Source organism: Cololabis saira, chromosome 15 (genome assembly GCF_033807715.1).
Source record: "Cololabis saira isolate AMF1-May2022 chromosome 15, fColSai1.1, whole genome shotgun sequence".
Classification (NCBI taxonomy): domain Eukaryota; kingdom Metazoa; phylum Chordata; class Actinopteri; order Beloniformes; family Belonidae; genus Cololabis; species Cololabis saira.
This window is the reverse complement of record NC_084601.1, coordinates 26,627,999-26,649,326: the sequence shown is the minus strand read 5'-3', so window position 1 is coordinate 26,649,326 and position 21,328 is coordinate 26,627,999. Positions and strand designations below refer to the sequence as shown.

At 42.4% G+C, this 21,328-nt stretch overlaps 1 protein-coding gene across 1 annotated transcript in view; it reads right to left on the bottom strand.

Moving 5' to 3' along the window:
- The window catches only part of foxo6b (forkhead box O6 b), a 68,320-nt gene that overhangs the window by 4,427 nt on the left and 42,565 nt on the right, over positions 1-21,328 (bottom strand). The gene's annotated exons all lie outside the window — the stretch shown is intronic.

The following is a 21,328-nucleotide window of genomic DNA, read 5'->3' as shown; positions in this document are numbered from 1 at the left end:
TGACCAGCCCCTCCTCTCAACATGCGCTCACTGAGTCATAATATGGACATGGGTGCAGCCTCCACATCAAACCATCACCAAGGTTACAGAAATGAATCACACGAGGCAACCCAATCACAGACAGCCCTTATCGATTGCAGGGCGTCCAAATATGAAAGCCTGAGATTCAGTCAGACCTCTGGAGAGAGGGAGGGAGAAATAGGAAGCAGTGTGTTATGGCAAAAGAAATTCTGGAGGCGCAATGGATTTGAAAAAAAAAACACCAATGCACACTTTTGGAATAAGATAAACAGGAAGCAGTTTGTGGGAGGGACATGCTCATTTAACCTCTTTTTAAAAAAATGTCACAATGAACATGTCCGTAGGCAACCACAGCAGATATTGTTCTGTCAAATTTTTCCTGCAAGCAGCTTTGAAGGGAGGACGAATGTGGTGGATGTGGGCATGGAGTTTGTATGGGGGTTAGAATAAGCCTCTCCAGACCCCAGTTTAAGTGAGTGACGGTTGAATAGTTAATCCGGGGCTCCACAGCAACACTTGAAGCTGGTGCCAACCTGGAGTGAGTTGATGAGATCTATGCCTGCCTAAAGGAGAGCTTAGCAGGAATACACATCATCTCAGCTGGCAAAGTTAGTTTAAGTACAGCATGTTCATCCAAATCTTTCCTGCTTGTGTCATTATCCACTCTGATTTTTTTTCCTGTTACTCTCCCACCCTCTATTTCTTTCTTTCTTTCTTTACCACTTTTTTTTTATTTTAAGACAGGAGAAAACTCTCCAACCATCTAGCTTTTGTCTGCAATCACACACTTTTCTTTTACCTCTCTGGGGAGATCTATCTATTCTACCATGTTGATTACCAGCACATAGCTCACAGTCTCTGTCTCCTGATATCTCGAGCTGTTCTCTGTCTTCATTCACTCCCCGCCTCCTGTCCAATTTTCTCACTCTCAGCCCCATTCATTTCCCTCCCTGTGTTCCAGCCTCTCTTGATCAGGACATTGCTCATTCTCTCCTCCTGTCTTCACATCCATACTCTCATCTCCTTCCCCAATTCCCATCCCCTCCTCCCTCCCCCTCCTCATTCATTTTTACACTGAAAGGCAGGCAAAAATGGCACCTTTCAAGTCAGCCATACCAAGCAGCAGCACATACATACATACAAGTCAGCCACATGACTTCAAAATGGACAGGCAGCTAAAAGAGGCAAGGGGTTCTTTGTTATTTCAGCATATTATAAGCATACAGAACAGCAGGTAATAGCTTTTCCGCAGAACGTTTACTGGAAGAGTCGAGCTCTAAGTGGTTTTCACATCATTCAAGCATCCTGGCGACTACTATATTCATTCATGTTGAAAAGCCCCCTCCAAATGCACCCAGCCCCAGAGCGTGGCTCCTAACAGGTAATTTCATCCAATCCTCCACGCAAATGACGCTGCTCTTACTAGACTCTTCACAGATGTGGAAATTGGATTGTGGAAACATATTTACAATTTTTTGTCTGTTTAGAGAGGCCCTTTCCTAATCACCAGGTCGACAAAAATTGCACACGTTCAACATGCTTTTCAATGAAGCAGGCCAACTGTGCTCCCTAGTGACAGAGTGCTACAGACGGAGACTTAATCAAAGCCAAACTGAACGAAGTTGCTTGTGAAAGAGGGCATCAGTGGAGACGACCCGCATCAGGTGATCTGAGAGCGACCCTGACAGGTTCTTCCGCAACATGATAGCTCTGGCTGAGTGTAGCCATGGCAACAGAGTAAACCAAAAGAGGGGGGAAATGAAGGGAGGGGAGGTGATGCTCAGGAGGGGGAGAGAGGGTGGTGGTGGGGAGGCGGCTGATGCTGTTTGATGCTGCAGGCAACTCCAAACAGCCTTTTATCTGAGTCTGTCAGATTCCTGCTTCCAATCCACCAGGGAGGCTCAATCACCAGTAGTCCCAACGCCTCACTACCTGTACCACACTGTGATTAGCAGTCGTGCGTGTGTGTGTGTGTGTTGTGTGTGTGTGTGTGTGTGTGTATGTGTGTGTGTGTGTGTGTGTGTGTGTGTGTGTGTGTGTGTGTGTGTGCGCGCATGTGTGTGTGTGAGAGAGAGAGAGAGAGAGAGAGAGAGAGAGAGAGAGAGAGAGAGAGAGAGAGAGAGAAGAGAGAGAGAGAGAGAGAGAGAGAGAGAGAGAGAGAGAGAGAGAGAGAGAGAGAGAGAGAGAGAGAGAGAGCAAGGAATAGAGAGGAAAAGACAGAGATTGGGCATCTATGCCATTACTAAAGCAAAAATTATACCACACCATCCTGTAATCCTTCCCACAGTAATGGGCCGCAGCATTTGTTTCCATACAGCTTATCTCTTTTCTCTCTGGCACTGTGTTTACAGACCAGAAAACTTATTGAGAATGTTTTACAAAAAGTTTTATAGAGTTGTCTACTCCAAGTGCACCTTGCTACAATTTACCCTCAGTAAATGTACATTTAGTTTTTCAAACACATCTTTTTCGTTTTGTCTCAGTTTTTATTTAGTAATTAATTACATAAGTGTTAATGTGTCCTGTCTTTTTTATCTGAGTTCTCATTTACCAATATTTAAAATCTGTTACAGATCAGATGATGTTTTTACAGCCCTGATGCGTAACATCTTAGATTAATGGGTATCATGGCTGTATGAAACACTGTATAAAGTACAGTTAAGAAGAGAATATCTGTAGACAGAGACTGATGTGTTTGTATTGAAAAAGCTATTTGTGAAACTTGGGTTCTGACACTCCAAATTTAATATGAGAGAGCAATGAGAGACCATGAACCATCAACAAATTTGATCAAGTAAAATGTAGGAGTCAGATGCGTCATTTTTTTTAAACCTCATATACTGTAGTTACCACATGAAGTTTATCCATATTCTTACGTGTGAAGGCACCCAACCTGAAACTCATCAAGTCTAGACATAAAGATGATGAAAAATGATGTCAATGTAAATTAAATTAATTAAATTATTTTGACAAAAACATGTTTACACTGTATTTATTTTATTTTGTTTTCTTGTGTTTTTAATAATAAAAAAGTAATAAGGGTTTCCATTGACCCTTTCCAACAAAGCTATAGACTATAAGCCATAGAGTCCACAGACAGTTGCTGGTTATTAGATAAATTATATTCTATCATAAAATGAAAACTAATATCTATTTGTTACAACTGCTGGTTGCAAAGGTCTGTGCTCGGACTCCTTCCTTCACTATTATTCATTCATTCATTCATTCATTATCTTACCCGCTTTATGCCTTGCGGGGTCACGGGGGTCTGCTGGAGCCTATCCCAGCTCATTTTAGGTGAGAGGCAGGGGTTACACCCTGGACAGGTCACCAGTCCATCACAGGGCCACATATAGACACACAAACCATGCTCACAATCACACTCACGCTCACACCTACGGGCAATTTAGAATCATCAATTAACCTAATATGCATGTTTTTGGACTGTGGGAGGAAGCCGGAGTACCCGGAGAAAACCCACGCAAGCACGGGGAGAACATGCAAACTCCACACAGAAAGACCCCTGCCGGGCCTGGGAGTCGAACCGGGGACCTTCTTGCTGTGAGGCAACAGTGCTAACCACTAAGCCACCGTGCTGCGGCAGTAGCTCAGGTGGTAGAGCGGGTCGTCCAATGATCGGAAGGTCGGTGGTTCGAATCCCGCTCTGTCCCTGTTTGCTGTCGTAGTGTCCTTGGGCAAGACACCTTACCCACCTTGCCCCGTGTGAATGTGTTTGAATGTGTATGAATGTTGGTGGTGGTCGGAGGGGCCGTTAGGCGCGATATGGCAGCCACGCTTCCGTCAGTCTGCCCCAGGGCAGCTGTGGCTACAATGTAGTTTACCACCACTGGAGAGAATGTGTATGAATGAATAATGATTTCTGTAAAGCGCTCTGGGTGCCTAGAAGGGCGCTATATAAATCCAAGTCATTATTATTATTATTATTATTATTTTCCTGATTAAGTCAGGTGGTGCCTCGTTTTGATTAATTCATTTTGATAATTCAATTTGATAAATAATCTACTTTATTAATTATTAATAATTGTCGAAGGACAATTATTAATGACTCTTTAATAACTGAACCTGCACCCCCTTTGTGGCACAACAACTTGTAGATCCAAACATATTTAGTTCCTTTTTACTCTCTTTTTTTATCTCTTCCATGACTTGTTCCTCTTACCTTCAACATCCTTCACAATATATACAAATTGTAAACTATGCAAATTGGGTGATGGAGTCATTTAATGACTTTTAGAATGGGGAACAGCTGCTTTCCTTAATGAGGAGTTGGTGACACTGTTACAATGTAAACATACTAGTCCACCTAGTACTGGCTCTAGTACTGTCCCTAGTACTGACTCATTTTCATAATTTTCATACGACTGAAAACTGATCAGGTATGTTCAACAATTCACAGCATGTAAGCATATACAAAGGTAGTTTAGAACCCAGTTCCTCAACCGTATCTGTCAACAAAATGTAAAACTGGAGTAACACCAGCCTAATTACCATGTAACAATGTCCAGCTAAAAACATATACTTTTGTTACATGCTCTCAAAGTTATGATAAAGAAAAATGTTGTTTTGTTGACTATAAATGCTGTTTACTTAAAATAAAATAATCTAAACCTAAGACAAAAAGTAAGGATATTTGTGTTTGGTAGATTCTTTCTTTGCTGTAACCATGCATCTTGGCAATGAATCCACCGTTGGAAAGGAGTATTTTTTTCCCTTTTAAATGATGCCACATGATGTGGGATGAGCAACAGACCTGCGGGTTGTGCCTATAAAACATTCGCCAAATCTTCTTTGCCAATGCCAAACAGCCTATTTTGATGTTGCTATTAACTCTTGCTTTGAGGTTCTGGTAACCCCAGTCGCCGCCAATCAGGTACCAATCAGGCACTTAGGTACCATAGGTTGTCTTCTACAGATTTGCAGTCAAGGTTTGCAGAACGGGATGGCCGACGGCTTTCTGCCCAGACAATCTGGAACAGACTGCATGCAGCCAATCTCCAGTCTCATAGGCCTGCTATGACTGCCCTTGAACGTCAGGCTCGTTTGCGCTAGTGTCGGAAACACGTGCCCTGGAACCTGAGCATGTAGAGGAACATTATGTTCAGCTGAGTCCACATTTTCCTCCGGCGGTTTGAGGGGAAAGTGTGGCGAAGACGCAGAGGACGCTATGTTGATTGCTGCACCTGTTTGCCGCACCTGTAAGGCAGAAGTTTCATTGTATTTATTGGTTTGTCTTTGCATGGGTTTTATTTTGGTTTGGTGTGTTTACATGTTGTCCTTTTCTGGCATTCGTTTTACTTCCTGCCTGCTTTGAGCTTAATTACAGATCAGCCACACATGGGCAGCGCTGGTCTGGAAGGAGGAAATGAGGACTGCCCAGCATGGATATAAGCGAGGAACATAGAGAGGAGCTAAGAGCAGAACAGAGAGGAGGAGCTCAGATGCGGAAGGACACGGGACACCAATACCAGGAGCACCGAGCTGCCAGTCCCGGAGTATAGAGAGAGGCAGGTGGAGTGTCACAGCACACATTACCCGAATTTACACACTGAGGTGCTTAGGGATGGGAATTGATAAGATTTTTCCAATTTCGATTCCATTTTCGATTCTGTTTAACGATTCAATTCTTTATCAATTCTCTTATCAATTCTCATTTGGAAAAAAGGAGAACAAACAGGTCGATTAGCATCAACTTTGTTTTATATCTTTGAACAAAAAAATACAAGTGAGGTCTTAAGACGCCCCCAGCCTTGGGCTCCTCGATGGTGTGCCAGGGGTCCCCACAAAATTATTTGTAATATAAAATATGTATTTAATATAAAATAATAATAATAATAAAATAAATATTCTTCTGTAGAAATAAATATAACAAATTATTCTGTGGCAATTACACAAGATTGTCCAGTAACATGTTCAACACCACAAACTTAGTCACTGCTCGGTGACATTCATCTATTCTGCCTTGATGAAAAGGAGAAGCTAGCGGTAGACTGCTCCTTAACTTCTCCCATAGATGAGCTGACGAGCTGCAGCTGTCCGCCAGAGCGCGCCCGGCTTGTCCTCGTGGCCGGGCCGGCCGACTCCGCGCTCCCAGAGCGACCGGGTTGCGGAGGAAAGCACCAGCCGGCCGAGCCCTAAGAGTTTCCTCCCTTTGTTGAAATGTCCACATTGCAAGTCCTGTTTTTATCCTTTAAAATGTAACCAAACTTTCGAGCGTTTATGCCGCTTTGTCACCATGTTTTCCTGCAGGGCGCGAATGCGTGGTGATGTCATTCGTGCCCACTGGAATCGATAAGGAAATCGTTTGAAAAAAAAAGGCAAACGATTCCGAGGAATTGAAACACTTGGAACTGGTTCTCAACAAGAACCGGTTCTCGATTCCAATCCCTAGAGGCGCTCTGCCTGTGGCGTGAGTAGCCTGTGTTTTATTTAGTGACACTCTAGTAATGCATGAGGGAACGGTACTAGACTAGGGTTGACGACTATCCAGACGGAGAAACATTCAGACATTCAGCTATCAGAGAATACCGGGCAGCATAGGGAGCCATGTCTGAAGCAGGACTTTTCCATCTCTCTACTGAACTTTGTTGGCACTTTGGACTATCTTTTAAACCACGTTTAAAGTGTATTTGTGAGGGTTCATAAAAATTAGGTAACTAATAACCTGCAAAGTAGGAAATGGCATCTACTTTTGCTTGTTTTTTTTTATCTTTTTACTTTTGTAATTCTTCTTCTTCTCTGCACCCTCTACGTATTATAGCCAAGCCCAGTCTAGGCCATATTGCCACCTTCTAAAAACTTTATACATTAAAAACTGAATCACTCTCCACCACTACGTGTGAACTAGCCTGGGTCACAGTCTGTATTGAGTGGTATTTCAAGAAACAAAGCTCAAATTAAACACTTCCCAAAATTCTAAACTTTAAATTACAGTGCCTCCCTCCCTGACTATGGATCTCCGGTTTTCCTTGGAATAGAATTCCTACAATGGTCGCTTGCCACCTCATGAATGTTCAGGACAGGGGAGTACAGTTCTAATATTAATTTACTGCAAACAACTGGTTTCATCAGCTACAAAACATTTTATTTTAATCAATTTGGACTATAATTGAAATTCAGTTAAATTGGAATTACTGGATTTAACTGGATTTAAATGGTTTTGAGGAACTGATGACCTGCCCACAGTGTAACCCACCTCTCACTACCCGGCAATAGTATGAAGAAGGTAGAATATGGATGGATAAATGAAATTACTGGACTATAATTGAACAGAAGTGGATAAACTGGACTAAATCGGACAGTATCTAATATGTCTAAATTCACCTGGTGTAGACCTACTCAATTGTGGCCTGAAATTACATTTATTCAGAGAGCTATACAAACAAAACTCAACTGAAATCAAGCAATTCAGCTGAACATTTTGCAAGTGGTGGTCACATTTTTATGTGAACCAAATGAAGACATAAACGATTTTCACTCATCTCTTTATGCAAGTTGTGTCTTGTGGGGAAATGAGAAGGTCACCTAACGCAGAAAAACAGTTCATTTAGCCCAAACTGTAAAACTTTATCCAAACAATCTTCTTTTTCTCTTACAAACCAGAACTATACGTGTGTAATATCAGAACTCTTGCACTTTGAAACTGAGTGAAAGACTCTGAAAATCATCTTCATGACTTTCATGCTGTGAAATATTAACAGGCTTTTATGAATTAAGCAAAGGGAAGAAGGAGAGTCTGCAGGTTCCAATGTCAATCACTGGTTGTATTGCAGTCATTTTTAGCACAGCAACAGAGGACCAGTGAATTCTTCCAGCAGAGTTTTTTCAGGATGAACCTGCTGGGTGGCGGCCCTCAGTAGCTGCCAATCCCAGCATCAGTACCCATATTCACTTATCAGTAAACATGATGATGAGGTGAGGAGTCTAGTCCCTCTGCTTTCAGCTTTTACCTTTGTGCTGATTCAGAAGGAGATGGGCTGTTGCAGCAAGCAGGTGAATGAATATGTCCTCGCTTTCTCTCTGCTCCTCTATGGGGAATCCACTGCACTCTGTATATCATACTTAAATAGTGGCTGATTTTCTCCCCTGCTGCTACACTGCTGCTAAGGGGATACCCAGTCCAGTGCTGAGCTACTGACTCTTGGGTGCATTATTCTGTCTGTGCACAGAATCCCCACACTTATTTCTAGGGATGCCCCGATACCATTTTCTTTCGAGTACGAGTACGATACTTCTACCACAAAAATAACTAGGCTAAAAATGAATTGGAAGACAGGTTTTATTTGCAACAGATAAATTGAATAACAATAAATAAAATGAGTAGAATAACTATTTTAGACCAAAAATAATCTTTCTGTGTAAATAGAAAGTCTCCACACTGTCTTCACATTTAAGAAAATATCAAACATATAACACATCGTCTTCTCCAACTGACAGCGGCTGGTCATCCAGCGCTATATAACGGGTTAGAGCCTCCGTTATTGTAACGGCCCGTGGTTTTGTCTCTTGCCATTGTCTGTCGCTTTTGCAGAACCTGAGCTAATGTTGGCTGTTGTGGTCTTGCAGTAGCATTAGCAAACTCTGTATACTCAACTTTATGATGCGTCTTGAGATGTTTTATCAAGTTGCTGGTATTAAACGACGTATTCTCCTTTCCTCCTCTTGACACCTTAGCAGCACATAGCTTGCAGTCTGCCTTGCTTCTGTCGTCGTCCCTTACTTTGAAATATGTCCCCACTGATGACATCCCGCTGCATTAATTGTCGCTGTCTTGCCTGAAACGCTGCCAGTCTCACTCATGGGTATCACTCTCTTCTCATCACCACGCTGACTGCAGCTCAACATCTCCCCCTAGAGTCACTAATCAGTAACTACAACAACAATGAAGTGGTATCGGTGCGTGGTATCGGAGAATTTTTGCGAGTACGAGTATATGAGACCAGTATCGGCCCCATTACCGATACCAGTATCAGTAAGGGGGCATCCCTACTTATTTCCTTTCTTTGAATAGGACACCAGGCACCAGTTCATGACTAGGTTTGGACAGAAGAAGTCAGTGAAATAAGAACCTCCACAGGTCATTATGACTTTGAAGGTTTTTGTGCTGTTTAGTAACATCTACAACCACCATATACCTTCGGGCGACATCCATGCTCTGCATGTTTAGTTTTATTTAAGATAACTCTGGTGGCGTTTCCCTCCTGGTCCAGTTGAACATGTGTGAATGATGTAACCTTGGTGTGAACCAAATATGTAGCCTGAGACTCCTTTGAAAAGTGGGTTTTGTTTCACTTCAAAACAGATCAAACCATCTGGTTGCTTCCTTTTCAAATGTCTTCTCCTGTGTCTTCTGGTCTGTCCAATGCTGGAAGGCCAGTGTGAATGCCAAACTACCCAGCGGTGGAACCACGCACCAAGCGTTTCCTTAAACCATAACTTGAACGATGGTGATAATGAGGTTGGTTTCTTCCATAGTACAGCCCATCAATAAATAACAAGCAGGTTTCCCACTTTAAAGGAAACATCACTCAAACGGCAATCATAAACACTTTGTCAAGATGTGTCATCAACTCTCGACCTGCGGTCAGAAGCTTAGCTCCTGGTGGCTACGTCATTGATGGACATAGTCGATGGCATGTTGTAATCATATGAGTAAACAAATCAAAAATTACCATTGTTTTTAAAACTTAAAGATTACAAAAATATGGGCAGAACTGACATGGTGAATGTCTTTTAACAGACCAACGGTGAAGCTTGAAAACCACTGCTTCCCTCACTAGCTACTGGACGGAATTTGTTATTGGATTCAGACATTTGGATTGAAAAACCACAGAAAGCGTCAAATTCTTTTATTTTGGTTTGTTCATAATAAAGAAAGGTGTTTAAAAACCCACTCTTGTATCTTTAGATGTTGTGCCTCCTGTGCAGTTATTAGACTTGATCCTCTGCTCCTCCATGTTCATTTAGCACCGAACTAAAAAAAAATCATCAGATGTCTGTTTTCTTCAAAAAGATTTAGACACATATTCCATATCCAATCAGCAATAATGGAACCATAGCTAATTGTCTAGATTATTATTACTTTCAACCTTTTTATACATTTTCCAATCTGGGTAAGCTAGCTAAAACTAATTACACCTATTTCAAATTATCATAGCTTGCATAGCAACAAGAATGATGTAACGCCTCGTACCCCTCTGCTAGCAGAAATTCTCAATTGAGCTTTGTATTTGAGTAGTGGAAAACGTTGTACATTTATTCTACCCAGCAGCAAATAAAAAACGGTTTGAGACACTCACACACCTCTGGAAATTTTCAACTGCTGCAGGATCAGATTGTCTCTGTTGTGAGGTGTAAGTGTACAGGGGGACACACATCCCTTTTTGGACCAGTTTGCAGCAGGTGCTGGCACTGGGCTGGTGCCATAACCAGTTCAGGCCACTTCAGAGCATTTGAAAAACCTGTTTGCTCTTTCATAGACAAAGACAGATCCATGTCATTACATCATTAGATCTCTTCAATGTGGTCTGCACCTCATTTTACTGAACTGAAACATGAAAAGAGTACAATAAACATCTCACACAGTCAGTGCGGATCTTGTTTTCCCTCTTAAAGGAGCATGAGGCTTCTTTTAAGAAATGAGACTCTATAGCGCCACCCTTCGCCACGACGGCCGTTGGGGGTACTGCAGCCAACAGCGAAGCCGGCACGGGAGAACGGGGAGAATGCGCATGCAGCGTCATGTGACATCACATCCGCAGCCCAGCGCGGGAAATTCGGCCCCCGAATTGCAGCACATTTTGCAGCACACAGCCTGTTCAAGGCAACGGAGAGATACACTAGAGGGCTCATTCTTTTTGGTTTGGAACGCTTCATCTGACATTATTACTAGAAAACTTAAAACGTATACGAATTCTTTTCATAAATCCTGCCTCCATCTATTCTTCGTACTCCATGTGTCACAAGTTGGTTTGTTAGCACCCAAATGCAGGAGAGACCAGGAGGCAGGAGTTCCAATAGATGGTGATTTATTACTCCCAAAACAAACCAAAAGTGCTGCTGAGCAGGGTTAACAAAACAAGAGCAAAAATCTTGACAGGACTCACGGAGGGAAGAAACAGTACGGACCAGCAGGGAGCAAGACAAGACCAGATATACACAGAAGGGTTGACGAGACACAGGTGCAAACAATCAGGGCAGATGGGAAACAGGGAAGTCAAGACAGAACTGAAATACAGACCTGTTTTCAAAATAAAACAGGAACTGAAACCAAACCGTGACACCATGTGGGGATAAACTTTGACTCCACCCACACCACCTGCCCAGCTTCCATGATTTTCAATAAATAAGCAAAATTCAACAATCTGACTTTGACTGGGCAGATTGAAAAGCACCAAAACTTCATTAATATGATGTAATTTTGTTATTCTTTGTCCCTTAACACAATGTGGATGACCTGGTCCCACGTAGGAGTATGACGCTCATTTTAATGTATATGTCTGTGAAAGATTATAGTTGCATAATCCATATATGTTTACTGGTATAATCTTAAATCTGTTGTTGTTTTTCTTTCTCTTTGTCTACTGGTCTGTGGTCTCTTTTCCTTCGTTCATCTCAACATGCGCAGTAAAGTGCTTTGGACCCCCAACCCCCTGTCTGAAGAGCTCTATAAGAGTTTCCTGAGTTACATGCTATACATGTGAACGAATGCTGCTATATGTATTTCACAGCTTGATCAATTAGATGCGTGCAGCACTGACAGATACAACCCACACACACAGATACACACACCAGCACCCAAACACACTCCCCCACCCCACCCAAACTGGCAATCACACTTAATCCTTCTCCAGCCTTAGTAATCTCCAACAATCCAAGGCTAATCCTGGTTAATTCTGGGCACTCCTCAGCTGGGTTTCACCCTGAAACCACAGAGACAGGGTGGGGATTGGTTGGATCAGAGCGATTGAGGGTGGGCGCACCCTTGATAGATATAATTGGTTGGGCAGTTATCGGGAGTCAAGAAAAACAAGCACAGGTTTTCACTGACTTCAGAATTTTCCCGGATTGAACCTTGTGCTGTTTGTCACATCACAGTCGCACTGTTGTCTGTGGTCCCTTTAGAAAACATGTTTTTACTCCAGTCCTGAGTGTCATCATGTCCACACTTACACAAGCCTGAGATAATGTGTCTGCTTGCTGTGGAAACCTGAGATAGGAGTAGAGTATTATATCCTTTTCCCTATGAGTGAAATGAAAACAAGAGAAACCCCAAACAGGATGTACAGCATGAGGCATTTCCCAATTATAAAAGGCTTCTAAAAAGTCATTAGCCTCAATTCAATCAGCTCTACCTACCAAAGCTCCTTGCTCAATTCTTCTTAGTGGCCATTGATCCTGATTCAAAATGAAGCACTTAAGATGCCTTGATCAAGCTGCTGCTTAATCTAGCCTTAAGAAGATTGAGGCCTTTTCACCTTGTGTCTCAGATAGACTTGTTACTTTGGCACTGGGTACACAGGCAGTTATAGCACATTTGATATTGCAGCCTCAGTTTGATGATTTAAAATCTTTTAAGCCCCTTTGGTGCAGAGCAAGCGGAAAGAAACACTCTTACATTTTGAAAAAGCTATCATAGACACAGAGTCCAGAGTTTTAATGAAGCGGTATGTCACTAACGCGGTATGGACGGGTTTGCTTTGTTAAAAACAAGGATGCTTCAGATGTCTACAGACTCGACTGCATGCCTTTCAATTGAGCTTGCCCATGGAAACTCCAGAATATGTATCTTGAAATGGCAGGTATATTCACGAGAGCATGGAGGCAGATACAATGCGGAAACTGATTGGCTGATTGGCTTCAGGAAAAGCTCTCTGGGCATTTTTAGGCTTGTCTTATACTCACAGAAATTAAGCCTTTAAAGGAGTCGGTACAATGTTATTTAGTGCACATGGTGGTTTCTGCTTCACATTTTAGAGAAGCCGGTTCTAATTTATGACAAATTCCACGATGCATTCAGAGGGGACTTTTGCGTTTCAAATTCCATACTACTTAGATGTGAGATGTGGTCCAGCACATCCAGCTGAGTGTTGTGGAGACTGCTATAGTCTGCTTTGTTGAGAAGTAGTAGGACGAGGCAAAGACGTTTTCTCCTTTTGCCCAGCCATTATTTATTAATCCATTTCACACAGCCAAGAGTCATTATGCACGGTCCTGTCAATGGGTATCTCTCCATGCTGCGCATTTATTTGATAATAAGTAGGAGTGGGGGAAAAGATAAAACCGCTGACAACGTTCATTGTGGAGCGTTTTCTGCAGGCGGGGAGACTTAAATGAGAGCATCCAGGCTCTGTGTGGGAATGGGTCTCGTCTGCTAAGCCTGTCTGGAGGCAATCGATGGAAATTAGTCAACGTTAAAGATTCACTTCCTGTGACTTATGTCACGGGCAGCACTTGTCGCTTTGAAGTGAAATAAAGAAGTGGGAGGCTGAGGGATTAATGGGGTGGAGAAGGTGTGAGGATGCAGAGTTTGGGTGGGGGCTAATCTGGTGGAAAAAGATGCCTTTCTTTTGATGGAAGGCAGGATATACAAAAAGAACAAAGCACAATACGTTTTTCTGTGTATAAGAACAGCAACAGCACAGACCAATCAGTTTGCATATCTCTTGTCAAGTAAACGTTTGTATCATCTCTTTTTTGTGTCAAAACATGATGAATATAATCTGATCCTCCACGGTAACCAGTAAAGACCTCATACCCATCGTCTAATACTGCAAATAATGGGTGTTGGCAGAGCTTCTTCCGCAGCCGCAGAGCCTGGACACCTTGCAGTCACTGAGTTGACATCAACTCTTCTGTATAGAGGGTATGCAATGATGTCACTTCCCCACTGGCCCACGGCCCCTTACTCACACTGAGTGGCAAAAACGGCTGCAACTAGTGGAGAAGACGGGATAACAGCTGATTATCGGCTTAAATTAAAGGCAGTTGGACTTGACAGTGACCCGTACAGTTACTCCAAGAACCAGTGGTCCATGGACATTAATATTTGGCCACAAATCCAGTTTCCTGATATTTATATGTACTTAATTACTACGCCGGGGAAAAACACGAAGCAAAGCTTGAAGGCATACAAAAGTTTTGACACTTGGTCCTAAATTAAAGTGATGAGGACACCGAATTGTATGATTTGACCGTTTAACGTTAGCTACCCAAAAATCCTACATTACCTGATACAAAATGGGAATCGCAAATCCACGTTTCGTTTCCTGGAATCCAGTTGTTTCTGTGAATTGCAGCGATCCATTTGTCTCCCTTAAGATTATTTTTCGGCAGTGTGTAAAACGATAACTCCGATTTCTTGCTAAATCTGTGAGTACAGTCGATCGCACAACAGCTCTTTCCCATTTTAGATGTTTTCCAGTTGCTCAAACTGAAAGTTTACGCTGCCACTCAGTCTTTCTGCCACTCAGTGGGCGTAACCCGCTGTGAAGTCACATCTGTGACGTCATGCGCATTCCCTCTATAGCAGCATATTCTAGAGGCAAACATTACCCTATCTGTCCAACAGCCAAAGCTTGGTCAAAGCATGACAGCAGTCAAAAGTTCAGACCTCAATTCGACTGAAAGGCTGTGGCAGAACCTTGAGAGAACTGGAAATAAGCAGATACCTGAAAACATCCACCAACTGAAGCAATGTAGTAATGAAGATTGGGCCAAAGCCCCCTCCACAGTTCTATTTATTTATTTATGGCATAATTTTTGTTCAAGAAAAGTTAGATTTTGTTGCTCATTTTAGTTTGTACTTAAGATCCACTATGATCTAGTTATATTTAGGTTTTTACACACACATACATGAAAACAGGATTAAAAGAAGAGCTATGGAGACTGTATGTGCTGAATAGTGACGGTGCAACCACTCAAAAGTCACAGCCAGAGCAGTTTCAAACAATTAGTGGACATAACAGTGACTGAAAACTGAGAAGAAAAATGTCTGACATGTTGGGGATAATTTAGCAGTAGCATAATGAACCACGTTATGCTAATTTGCTAGATGTAAGAAATGTTGCAATGCAAAAGTTCTTTCTTAAAAAAGAATGTGTTTTGATGAACAATTTTTATTTTCTAGCTTCATTGTAACTTTGAAAACGATGGTCCAAAATGACATGTCACGCACCGGACACACATCTTTATGCCTTTAGGATGACAAACAAGGTTTACGGCAGAAGCAGCACTTTCCCTTGTGGATGTGTACTAACTGTGACAATTGGATCAGAGCTTGTGCATCCAGCATTTGAAGGGAGGCCACCTCCTGAAAGCTGCACCAGTTTACCCTCTCAAAGTGCAGCTGAGGGACTGCATCCAGCCCTCAGGCAACAGAAGGCCTTTCACTCCCCTGACTCCCTGTGGAGCTGGGGGAGTAGCAGTCAGGGAAGGAAGGTAGACGGGAAGAGAAGAGAGAAGTGGAGAGAGACAGAAAGGGACCTCAGAACGGTAGATGGGGAGAAAGCCTGAGGGGCCAGGGTGGACAGTGAGTCCAATTCCCATTGAAGAGGCCTTTAATTGGAGCTGCCGGCTTGCCGAGGCCAGGAGCTCCCTGTGCGGACGGACATAAGGATTTGAGTGAAGATGGAGAACCCCGGGGGGGGAGGAGAGGGCAGATAAAAATAGAGCCGGGAGATTAATGAGCATCTGAAAGCAGGGCAGGAGATGGGAAAATCCTCCCTGCGCTCCAGTGATGCCCGGTCCACAGCCTGCAACAAGTCTGATGGATCCAAAGTGGCAATAAGTGGAGCTTCCTTCCTGTTAGCCTTCGTTACATGACCAACAGGGAGGTGGGAGGAAAATGCTGCTCTGTTCCAGGGATTAGTGTACATTAGAATGCTACCTATAAACACCCCAAAGATAATGCATATTTAAAAAAAGACATAATACACAACTTTGTAGCAAACATTTTTTATGTGATTATCATTTTATTTTTAACTAGAGATGCACCGATCGATCGGCCCCCGATCGGGAAGGGATCGGGCCGATAATGGCCCTATCGGCTTTGATCGGAGATCGGAAAAATAATTGTTCAGAGCGGCCGATCTGATGACGTTTACAACAACAAACGCCGCCCGCGCGGGCGTTCCCGCATCTCAGACCAAGCGGTCCTGAGGGAGCGTGACCGGCCTCGCCGGTGCGGGACTTTTACAACGTCTGAAAAAGACAACAAATTTGCAGTTTGCAAAGTGTGTCCAAAGGAGATACCATGAGGAGTAATATTACAAAAGAATCACAACATAACAAAGCTTATTAGACATTTGAAAGTTCTTCAGACGGAGTAGGCTATATTGAGTTTTCAAAGTTGGCTGCCGCAGAAAAAGGGGAGAGAAAAAAGAGAGACTTATAAACGACAGGAAGAAAAATAAAGAACTACATCGTAAGGTAATGAATTCATATGCTTTGCTCATCAGCCACTTTCTGTTGTAGCAGACATCAGGTTTAAACACGTTTGCAGCTTGGATCCGCGGTGCGCAGTGCGCGCTGCCGCGTCGTAATTATTTCACTGATGAAATCCTGTCGGAGTTTTACCAGAATATTAACAGTCCAAAGCCTCACGCAGGACGACAGTCGTGTCAGTCGCTTCAAGAGTGACATTTGGAGCTCTAGTGTGAAGAGTTTTGCTTCACTCACAAGAGTTTCCTCACACGCGGCGGATGCTATCACTAAAGCTTTCACAAAGCTTAATAATTCACAATTAATTTTTATTTTAAGATTTAATTCCTCTTTCCACAGGAAAACTAAGGTTTATAGTTTGCAACTTCTATCAACTTTTAGAGAGTGACATGTCTGCTGTGTCTGTGTTGGTCACATAATTATTACCACAGGAAAGCTGAAGCTACTAAACTACACTTACTCTTTGTAAGCCGAGTTTACACCTAATCTCCTAATTTTTATACCTAATAATACAATGTCAGTGTCGTGTACATGAGACAACAATATTATTATTATTACCACTTTTGAGTGGTTGCACCGTCACTATTCAGCACAGACAGTCTCCATACACTTACAGAGGGGGAAGACTTAAGTTACGAGGCACATGTCTAACTGGGACAGGAAAGCTACAGTTGAACACATGCACTGCAATACCGTCATTTGAATTTCATGAAGGTGGTACAGTATTATTAACGAAACCCCACCAGAGTGATTACAAAAAAGAAGAAAAGAAACCCTCTCTATTTAAGTAGTGGGAGTAGGTGTATCAGTGGCGTCCACTTTTGACTCATAAGGAATCACCTCCTCAGCTGTGGTTTATATCTCACCCACGGGTGCTTTCACACGCGAGGTGTAGCACCGGTACACCTGTGGGAGCCAAAGGAGAAGCTGATAAACAGCCCAGATCACACCTGCCATCACGTCTCCTGAGAGCATCTCCAAGAGAGCACTCAGCTGTCAGATCCGTCCACACAAGGCTGCGCTGCACCTCCAACCACTGTGTTCACCCACAGTTCAGAGCTGATTATTACCATTAACATACAATCAAGTTTAACATAGCCTACTATATATCAGAGGTGGAAAAAATACAAAAAATATTGTACTTAAGTAAAAGTACAAATTTTCTGCTTGAAAATTACTTAAGTAAAAGTAAAAAGTACCCATTAAGAACATTACCTAAGTAAAAGTATAAAAGTACCTCAACTTAAATATAATAACGTACCAAAAGTACATGGTGTAAAATGTACTTAAGTACAAAAGTAAAAAGTACAAAGTACAAAGTACAAAGTACAAAGTACAAAATTATTTTCAAAAGGATTGCAAAGAAATGAAGAATCCAAGAATTTGCTACAACTCTAAATAATGGTGATATTATTCTGACCCCTTTAGCGTTTGTTTCCATTACCCCATTTTAATTTCTCCCTTTGCTCATCACTGCTGCTGTACTCCATTGGCCCCGCTGACAGCTACACCCCCAGCCTGTAGTATGCAGTGACAACATTAAGCAACCCCAGCTGATAAAGGATGAGACTTTTGAACTTTTAAATGCCAAAACCACCTTAGAAGGGGTGGAATCAAAGAATGGTGCGCATGGACACGCGTCGGCTGCCGCTCAGGCTGATTTATGGTTCCGCGTTACACCAACGTACCCTACGGCGAGGCTCTGCGTCGATTTAACGCAGAACCATAATTCAGGCTTCAGTCCTCATCGGTACTCGACGCGACGGCGGTTCCTCCGGCCTTCCGGCCCGCTTCTGCGGCGCAACTCTCCCGGGAGCTGCGGCTCCTTCTCGGTATATTCACGCGCCCCCCTTCCTTCCCGTCTGCCTTATGGTTCCGCATTAAATCGACGCACACCTTACGCCGTAGGCTACGGCGTAGAGTGTGCGTCCCGCGTACCCTACGCCGTAGCTCTGCGCTGGTGTAACGCGGAACCATAAATCAGCCCCCGCTGTGCTGTTCTTTAATTTGTAGCGAGTAACAACGTGTCCAATTTTAAATATAGCGGATTAAAAGTACGATTTTTTTCTTTGAAAATGTAACGAAGTAAAAGTACAGAAAAATGAAAGTATCAATAAAAGTACAAATTCTCAAAAATCTTACTTAAGTACAATAACGAAGTACTTTACACCACTGCTATATATATATATATATATATATATATATATATATATATATATATATATATATATATATATATATATATACCCCTGAATCTTACATACATTCTTACATATACTGATCAAATAAAAGCAGAACAACTACTTTCTCTCTTATGTTTAAATTCTGACTTCAACTCAATGCACATAACTTGAACTTGAACTTGAACTTGAATTTCCAAACAGAGCACTGAGGCTTTGACTGGTAAACATCCTCCCAAAGAAGAGGTGATCGACTTCATCTGCACCTCAATTACAGGATATAGTTGGATTCCAACTTAAGTGGTACTAAATCGTGACCATGATTATTCAACACTTTATAATGAATATTCATAATTTAATTGGTGTATTGTTGAATAGTGAAGTGCTTTAAATAGCTTTGCTCCTTGACTGCTGCTTAAAGACATTTTAAAACTACACCACATTTTATTGCTTCAACAGGGAATGTTATTAGCCTGATAATGTGACTGCATTGTTAGTCACCACCTGACAGGACGAGGATGACCTATAAATCTTAAAATTTAATCACGCCTTCTTGGATTGAATGAGGACAGTTGAACCTCTCCCTTGTTTTCTACAATAGACTCACTTCACAAGCGTTTTAAATATGCGTCTTGAACACAACAGGGCGGGATGTTTCCCGAACTAAATCTTCTTAATTTTCTTAACTTTAACCTACATTGTTTTTTCTCTTTCTTTAATTATTTTCTTTCTTTTTCTTTTGTCCATGCTGCTTTCTTGATAAGTCATAGAAACTGCTTGCTTTTGTGTCAAAACTGAAATTAATTCCTGAAGGCTCTTGTTTGAGTCTTGATATCTACCCCCTTCACTGGTCATTAGTGACTGAGGCTGCAGGCGCCCCTTAAGAGTCACTATAACATATATATATTGATTAAACCAGCTATCGTCTGAGAAGTTGCAGTCACATCAATCAAAGTACAAACTGTTGAAACTGCTGAGGGAGTTATGACAACTAAAACTTCAAATGAGAGAAGACTGATTGACCAACCAAACCTGCAGTTGGCTGCTTTTTAATGTATCCAGGATTCCCTTGACCTGGATCACAGACTCTATAAAGAGCTTTTTCACTGAATATTTAGCCTTTGAAATGCCATAATGTCGTAGTTTGTTAAGCAAGACAATCTAGTGCAAGTACCAGGACCTCAGTGGAGGAAAGGAATAGCGATGTTGGCTCTGTCCTTTAAGATTAGTCCGTGTGCATGCTTGTTACTATTTAGGTGGCAGTTGCGTTTTATTTTTATGTGAATATGAGAGTCAGAATCCTGCCAATACAGAGGTCAGTCACAATAATACAAGTAGAGGCTTGAGCATGTTTTGAGTACTGTGTCTCGTCATGGTTGACATTTAAAGGTAAACTACAGTAAATGTTTCCTGTTTTTGAGATTATTCATGAACACAGCCGCAAACACAAGGCTGAATAGGGAGTTGCAATGTCATTTGGCCAAAGCATTTCATGAAAGCAGCATTGAAACATCAAGTAATTGTGTCAACTTTTGGAAAAAGCTAACTTTGTCACCTCATGAACTCCCACTGAAACACCAAAGCAAACATTACTCACAGTACTGCTGAGCTCAGGCATCCCTTTTCCATTCAGGCAGCTTTAAACAGGCCAAGTAATGTTCACAACTTTTAAATAACTCAAATCTTTGAGAGGAGCACATTTCTAAGATCACATTGTTAAATCAAGGACATTTTGAGGGGAACATTATCATACCCTCCTCTGTAGAGGCAGCCCATGAATATCTATTTGTGCTCATATTTAGCACAAATAAATGTTAAAAGAAGGCGGGATTATGCAGCAAAAGCAAACAGTCTAAAAGTGTTTCATCAGCTGGCCTCACAACGTTGACAGCATGCATCTCACCCATCACACATCTCTTTTTTCAGTAGCATGGCATGCTGGGACAGCTCATTACTACAATGCCAAGCTACTAGTTGCTAAGGAGACCTGAGGGAGAGGGAGTGTTCTTGTTGCCATGGTAGCAAGCTTGCATCCTGCCAACTGTCTTACCCCACGAGACCTGACCATCGTAGACAGAAAGAAAGTGAGATGGGGAAGGAAAGTGAGGGCAGGATGGTGCGAGGCGAGAAAGACCAGAGGGGTTACAGTTAAGATGTTGAAAGAGGAGGACTTGTAAAGATGCCTCGGAGGCAGCAAGCTTGTTGGAGAACTACTCTTGCAATAACGCACGGGGAAAATTGATGGGGTGAGACATTGAAGAAGGAGTCTTTTTAGAAAAAAGATCCCTTCTCTTTTTTGATACGGTCCATGTACGTGGAGCAGGATTCCACTGGGAAACCCAGCTGCTGCATAGCCAACCACTGATGAATCCAGTCATTGATAAATGCATCCAAACGACGCAAGGCACATCATAAACACAACCCCATCTTTACTCCCTCACTCCTGCCCTGAAACGCTACCGCCGTCTCCGAGGGAGCCGTGTGCCTGCCGGCTTTTACGGCGGGAGCTGAAGATCTGACGGAGCTTTTGAACATGTGCCCACTGAGCCCATCGGTCACGGGAAAAAATCTGCTTTCCTGAGAGTGAGTAGTAATGAAAGGTGAACGGGGGGAGAAAAGGAGAGCAGTGAGGGATGAGAAGAAAGATTAGACTGATTAGGGAGCACAGA